This window comes from Arachis ipaensis, chromosome B08, assembly GCF_000816755.2.
Source record: "Arachis ipaensis cultivar K30076 chromosome B08, Araip1.1, whole genome shotgun sequence".
Taxonomy (NCBI): Eukaryota; Viridiplantae; Streptophyta; class Magnoliopsida; order Fabales; family Fabaceae; genus Arachis; species Arachis ipaensis.
This window is the reverse complement of record NC_029792.2, coordinates 6,320,055-6,328,309: the sequence shown is the minus strand read 5'-3', so window position 1 is coordinate 6,328,309 and position 8,255 is coordinate 6,320,055.

Genomic DNA, 8,255 nt, shown 5'->3' with positions numbered 1-8,255 from the left:
ACTAAAAAAATATTTTTTAATTTATATAAAACATAATAAATTTATATTGTGCGTATTATTATGACATTAGAATTTCATCTAAATATCTTTAATATTGCAAATAGAAATATCACTTTGATGTTAATTTTTATTCCTTTTTAATTACTCCATTTGTTCTTAATTAATCATTGGAATTTCAATTGATTTGCTACTTATTTTTTGCCTTTAAAACTGTGATAACAAGAATTTTAGATTTTAAAAGATTCATATCTTTTTTAATAATAAAAATTATCTGTCAACTTAATTTATTAATATTTTTCTTCTTTTAATTTGTGGTAGTCACATTCTGAAACTGGACCAAAATCTGGTACAACTAAAAATTTATGAAGGGCACATTTGAATCTGTTGTTGGAGTTGGGTGAAGTTAGGATGATGAAAGTGTCTAATCACATAGGAGTAACAAACAAGGTGTTTATAAATAATAATAGAGTATCATTTTAATTACAATCATTTTAAGCATGTTAATGATCAACGAGACAGTAATGAGGAAGTTGAACTTCTAAAATGAGACTTAAACTCTTAATATTTATTTTTTCAGAAATTAAAATAAGTCATTTCTATTGTTGATCTTGCAAAAAATTACAAGGCAAACAAAAGAGCGTCCACTCAATGTAATAGTATGGGATAATCCTCCAATTTTACAGGTCAAGAATTAAAAATTTGTCATTAGGTAATAAATTGTTGTATACAGTAGATGAGATTTAAACTCTTATCACTTGTTTAAATGGACAAATAAGTTGATCACTCAATCAAATTAAGTTAGTTATAATTTTTCAATTATAATAAAATTTCTACCAATACCCTCTTCATCTTATCAATCAATGGGTCTACTCAATCTAATAGTATGAATATTATAGATTATCTTTTACTTAACATGATAATCTAAATTGGCAATAGTTTAATCACATATTAGTTTTACAATGATTAATACACATAAAAAACTTGCAATGTTTATTTTAACGTGGAAACTCAGTTGCAGTCGACTTCACGTGAAGTTGATACTTGAGAGTCGTTAGATAAAAATTCAGTCAAATCAGTCAAATCATCTAACGGCTCTCAGTATCAACTTTACGTGAAGTCAACTTCACTTGAGTTTTCACGTTACTTTAATCAGCTCTCAATAAAAATAAAATTAAATGAAAGTTAAGTAAGTTGTTACCACCAAATTTTGACATTCATTCCTTGATCTACTTGAACAATTTATCTAGATGTTGAATTTTTAAAAAAAAAAAATTGTGGATGTCATCAAGACATCAATGCATTAAACGTGGTGACCATCTTAAAATAATATAATGACCAAGCGCACATCAAGATCTACAAAATTGGTTTTATTATTTATAAGAAAAAGAAAATGGGTAAGGAATAAAGTTGATTTATCTTTAGGCGAGTTTTTGCGTTATGTTCCCTTGAATTGGAAGAAATGTAGACGCTATAGGCTATAGCACATGTGCTCTTCACTTTCCTCCAAGCACAAGCATACAATAGTATATAAAAATAGGGCACATAAAAAATTAATTATTTATATAAAATATATATTGAAAATGTTGAAATTATATATACATAAGACGTAACATTTTGATAAACATCAACTTATATATATAAAGAAACAAGACTTGAGACAGTTATACATTTAATCATTGAATCATAGTTGACACTAAATATATATTCTAACCACCTAAAGCCGTGAATACGCGTCCTACATAGAAACCTGGCTTGTTTCTGGTGGCTGGTATGCATAACAATGTGGAGATTTTTTTTATATTTTTAATTTATATAACATGTATGGTTATTAAGTATATTAAGATAAATTTTTATTCATTTATGTCATATCTAAATCGTATACTTTTGTCTATTATATAATAAGTTAAATAATTCATAAATGAGAATACCACGAATTTAATTAGAGTATTTATGATAAAAAAAATAATACTTCAAATAGGTCTCCAAAAAATTCACGTTTAAACAGATTTGTTTCCAACGAAATTTAACTAAAATTGTGTTCCTAACTTTTTTAGCTATACACCAGATACGTCCCCACACCAGGTTCAGCCGATCAGGTCTAAGGTTGACGTCATACGTGGAGGTAACCTGGCTGACGTGTCGAGTTAAGAGTGACGCGTCACGTCGAGGACAGTTTGGTCTCTGTGCTTGCAGGACAAAACGACGTCGTGTTGGGGCACAGGAGAACGACGTCATTTTTTAAGGGACAAATAGGTCCTCGCGATGGAGGGCAATGCAACCAAATGACGCCGTTTTATTTGGGGGCCAATTTGATATACAAGTCTCTTCATATTCAATTGTTTGGTGAAATTACTCCATACCCCCATTAGCTCTGTTAGGTTTTACGAAGAAAATCCTTCCATACCTCCATCAACATTGTGCATACTCATTGTTCTGTCCATACTCGTTGGTGACATTGATCGTGAAAGTGGTTGTGAAGGCAGTTGGTTCAACACCCAACTGATCAAGGTCAGTGAAACGTTTTTTTTACTTGATTGTTTTTGAATTTCTGATTTTGGTTGTATGCATTGTCGTGGATAGTTGTAGTGATTAGCAATATTGGATATAATAGAAAATGAGTTGTACTTGTTTATTTGTTGGCATTTAGATGTCGAAAGATGTGGTTCCAGTGTTTCATCATGGTGGAAGCTTTGTTCGAGATAACAAAGGTGTCTTGGTGTACATTAATGGGAATGTGGAAAGATTTCTCCCAATGAATGTTGACCTCATTTGTTTCTTTGACTTGAAGAAATTTTTTCTAGACTTGGGATACCATGATTATAAAGCTATGTACTGGTATGATCCCACATCTGAAACTCTGGAGTCTGGTCTACACTCTATTCATGGAGATAAAGAAATCAGAGCCTTACAGAAGAATAAAATACAGAATGAGGATACAGATGAATTTTACATATATTTTGACCATCCAGTACTGGAAGGGGTGGAGGAGATATTATCTGATTCTGATGAGGGTGCTGCGGAGGTAGTGGTTGAAGATGCTGGGTTGGACAATGATGCAGACATTGAGAGTAGTTCTAGTGATGATGATGGGTATGAATCTACAGAAGATGAGCCATATAAGCCCCCACCCTCAAGTTATGGTTTTTCTGATTCAAGTGAAGATGAGGAGTATTAAAAAAAATAGTGGAACGAAAGGGAGAAAATGTGATAAGGGAAAGAAAAAAACTACAATGAAAGCTTCAAAGCCAAATGTCAATGTTACCAGAGGTTCCAAGGCTAAGACCCAAGGTAAAAAGACAGGGTATAAAGATGGATGTGCTGTAAATGGTAGAAGTGGACCTGAAGTGAGGAAGAAGGGTGATGGTGGGCCAAGGGCAGTTGGGCCTGACAGTGTTGAACCAAGCCCAAATGACAATAATGGGCCTCATGAGGTTAATGGAACTGAGCCTAGGAAACCTTCAACCTTTGCAGAGGAGATTGGAGTGGAGCCAAGGGATGAGTCAGATATTGATTTTGAGTATGAGTCAGAGGCCTTCTTGACTCCTCCAGACTCAAGTGATGATGGGGGTGAGGGATTTAATTGGCCTCAATATGATCCAAATGCAGAATTTGGAGAAGTTCAATTTCAATTGAGGATGGAGTTTGAGACTTTAGACCAGTTCAAAAAGACTCTAAAGGACTATACTATAGCTGAAGGCAGAAGAATATTTTACATCAAGAATGATAAGAGGCGGGTGAGAGCAGCATGTGTTCATGGAGGGTTTATGGCTGGAAAGGAGATACAGAAGGATAAGGCCAAAGTAAGACTAAGAGCTAAGAGAGAAGCTAAGGCAAAAGAGGGTGGATCAAATGGAGGCGAAGAGGAGAATGCAGTTGATGACATTCCAGCTGTAGCCAATTCTACTCAAGCTAACCCTGATCAAAATGCTAGCAAGCCAGGGTTTGAGGCAGTAGGTGATAAAAAACAAAATGCTAGCAAGCTAGGGTCTGAGGCAGTAGGTGATAAAGAACAACATGAGAAGAATGACTGTCCTTGGATTATTTACTGTGCTAGGAACTCTAGGTCTGGGGGCTACCAGATTAAGACCTTTATTCCTGTGCATAATTGTGGTAGAGAGTTTGAAAGCAACATGGTCGATCAAAATTGGGTTGCGGAAAAGTTGTCAAAAAAGACTTCTAAGTCAGCCAAGGCTAACCCATGCAGAGGCTTGGGATCATATAAAAATTGATTATAATGTGATAATTAGTGATAAGATGTTGTACAGAAGTTTGAAGATAGCAAGAGAAAAGTATGTTGGTAATAAGAAGGCTCAATATGGGAAGCTTAGAGATTACCTACAAAAACTACACAGAAGCAATCATGGTTCAACTGCTCTGTTAGCAGTGGAGCCAATTCCCCAGTCCCCTCTACTATTTGACAAGTTGTATGTGTGCTTGGATGCTTGTAAAAAGGGGTTTAGGACTGGTTGTCGACCGTTGATAGGATTAGACGGGTGCTTCCTGAAGGGTTATTACGGAGGACAATTGCTGTCGGCGGTAGCACAAGATGCCAACAATCACTTTTATGTGATTGCATACGCAGTGGTTGCTAATGAGACTAAAGAAAGCTGAAAATAGTTTTTAGACTTGTTACAAAATGATTTAGGCCCTGCTGCAGTTGAAGGGTGGAACTTCATCAGTGATCAGCAAAAGGTAAATGCTAGTTTTGGCTACTTTTTTTTTACTATTATATTAAATTTACTCTTTAATTTAGTTATAACACACTTCAATTTTGTATAGGGTCTGATGCCGGCGATGAAGGAGGTTATGCCGAATTCCCATCACAGGAACTATGTTAGGCATATATGAAAGAATTTCACCAATAAGTACAAGAGCAAGCAGTTGAAGAATGTCATCTGTGCTTGTGCTAAAAGCAGTACGAAAGCAGAGTTCAGAGAGCACATGAATAGACTAAAGACGGTGAACCAGGATGCATGGGTTTACCTTGCAAAATTTGACCCAACATGCTGGACAAAATCACATTTTAGTAACTGGCCGAAGCTAGATAACATCACCAACAATATGACAGAAGTGTGGAATGCCAAGATAGTACACTACAGAAGAAAACCCATTTTGACAATGCTGAAAGAGTTGAGATGCTACATCATGAGGAGGATGACCCAGCATAAGAGAATTTTGAGCACCTACACAAGCATAGTGGCACCAGTGCAACAAAAGATGATGGATGACATCATGAAAGAATGCAAATACTGGACTGCTCAATGGACTAGTGATGATGCCAAACAAATTTTTGAGGTGCAATATCACATAAAGAAATTGGGGGTGGATCTAGAAAACAGTACATGTTCTTGTAACATGTGGCAACTTACAGGTAATGGTTATATTTTCCTTGGATTAATTTCTTAATTAGTGCTCCATTGGAATTTTCTGGGTTGTCTTAAAGGATATTTTCTATGGTGTGCTTAACATGCTGTTGGGTTTAAAATTCTGATATATTTATCATATATTAATTACAACTCCAATTTACATGAGACACCAAAGATCCCTTGTGTGCATGCAATAGCTGCAATTGGCAGAAGAGGAGATAGACCAGAGGGATATGTCCATCAATGGCTGAAGATGGATGTATTTAGGGCTATCTATGCTCACTCCATAAGCCCTATCAACAGTGAGAAATATTGGGATAAATCTTGAGTAGTTAGTTCCGTACCCCCCAAAATTAAGAGACCAATTGGGCGTCCTGTGAAGCGAAGGAGACCTGATGCAGTGGAAGACGGCCCTGATGGGACAAAGGCCAAGAAGACCTTCAGAGTTACATACTCCAAGTGTGGAGAAATTGGTCACAATTCCAAAACATGCAAAGGGGCACCCCAGCAAGGATAATCTTCAAAGGGCAAAGGAAAGAAGAAGCAAGCCCAGCCATAGTATGAGATGAATATTTCTCAATCAGCCCCGTTATCTCAGGTAACATCTATTGCATTAGTTTTCACTTGCAGAGTCTTAGTTTGCACATTAGTTGTGGTGTAGACTATTGCCCCTGTACGTGGGGACCTATTTGCACCATAAATATTATTCTATAGGGAACTAATTGTCTTATAAATTATTATTTGGGTACTTAACTACCTTATAATTGGTCATACAAAATGAAGGATCTGTAGAAGGTAGCATACAACCTCTTAATCCTGCCTCTCATGAGACTCAAACTGAAAATCCTCCCTCACAAGCCACAACTAATGTCTCAAGCAAACCCAAAGTATGCTACTTGTAATTAGATTAATGTGTATGTTTGAAATTTGTAAAAAATATACTCATAACAATCTTGTAAATTCTAGGCTCAGTAACCGTTCAGACGTCCAAAGCAAACAATTAGGAGGCCCCAGGTACAGGGGAGTGTCGGTGTAGATACGACTGTAGCTACCACCAGTCAGGCAGTATCTGAAATGTTTAAATTCATCCCAACACCGGGATTGAACCAATATAAGAAGAAATTACCCTTTTAAGAATCAGTGTGCAACTTATTATAAACACCATATTTTGTTATGTTTGAGAAAATAGAACCTCTTTGTTTGGTTTGTTTTGTTTTGGTGTTCTCTGTGTTTAAGACAACAGACCTTTTGTTTAGTTTGGTTTGCTTTTGGTGTATGTTGAAGGAAACAGACCTTTGTTTTGTTTCATTTGAGTTATGTTGCTACTAAATCAAATTACTTGTGTAGTTACAATATTGTGAATATCAGTTACTTCACCCTTTTGATATATGGTTGCAACAACCCAAAAGCAATATATTTCTTTTATCCTATTTGACCACAATTGAGTTAATCAATATAATGCATGTCCATCTAATATCTATCTAACCATGAATACACATTTCAATACAATAACTTGATTATTAACATAGAATCCAGTTTGCCTAAACAGCCACCACAAATATACAAAACACAACCACACCTATCAATGCACCACATATTACACCCCTAAGAAAGTCGAAAATATTATGCTTCTTCACAAATTGGTTATCCTCATCTTTCTTCCACAACAAATTCTCCAATTGCTTCACTCTGTCTTCCAAGCCATCGTTCAAACTTACAACACCTTCATCACCTGCACCAGTGTCCACAGAAGCCAATCTATATCCTTCGACTACATCCTCCATCGCATACCCAAAAATCTCATCAAACCATGCAAAAAATTCACAATAACCTTGCTTCTCTTACAATCACAACAACAACATGGGAAACAATTTTACAGACCCATGGCAATTATCACACATGACACAACAAAAATACTCTCCAATACCTTGAAATAAGGACAACCAAAAAACAACCTATTCGGATTTTCTGTCGTGCGCGACCTGCATATGACAGCTAATGTCCTGCAAAATCACTTGGGATGTTCTCCTTTTCTCAGTCGACCCCTCCCGAATCCAGTCGTCTCACTGTCAGCACTCAACTCGCCAGTAATACTTCTTCCACATTGTCTCCGACTTCCAGTTGACGTCGTCCCTCCACTAGCCATAATCAATTCCAGCAACCATCATCAACTACACAACCTAATTTTAATTTGGCCCCCAAATCAAACGGCATCGTTTGGTTACATTACCCTCCATCGCCGGGACCTATTTGTCCCTTGAAAAACGAAATCGTTCTCCTGTGCCCCAACACGACGTCGTTTTGTCCTGTAAGCACAGAGACCAAACTGTCCTCGACGTGACGCGTCACTCTTAACCCGACATGTTAGCCAGGTTACTTCCACGTAGGACGTCAACCTTAGACCTGACTGGCTGAACCTGGTGTAGGGACATATCTGGTGTATAGCTAAGAAGGTCAAGAACAAAATTTTAGTTAAATTTCGTTGGGGACAAATTTGTCTAAACATAAATTTCTTGAGGACCTATTTAGGGTATTACTAAAAAAAATACATGTTAATATTTGAGTTAAAGTTGAACCGTAATCAACCATAATTTGAACTCAATTTTCATTATTGGAACTTGAGTTTAATTGGCTCACTTCCACCACTAGTCTTTTGCACACGCCACTGATTTCTCGATCCTCACTTCATGTAAATAATCAAATTAAATTACTTATTTGTTAATAAAAGAAAATAAAAAAAAAGAAATCTACAGTGACAAATAAAAATATTATTTATACATTAAAATTAATTATTAAAATTAGTTATTAATACATTTATATATAAATATATGTATAATTTAATTTATTTTTAACGTGTATTTATATTTTAATATATATTTTATATTAATG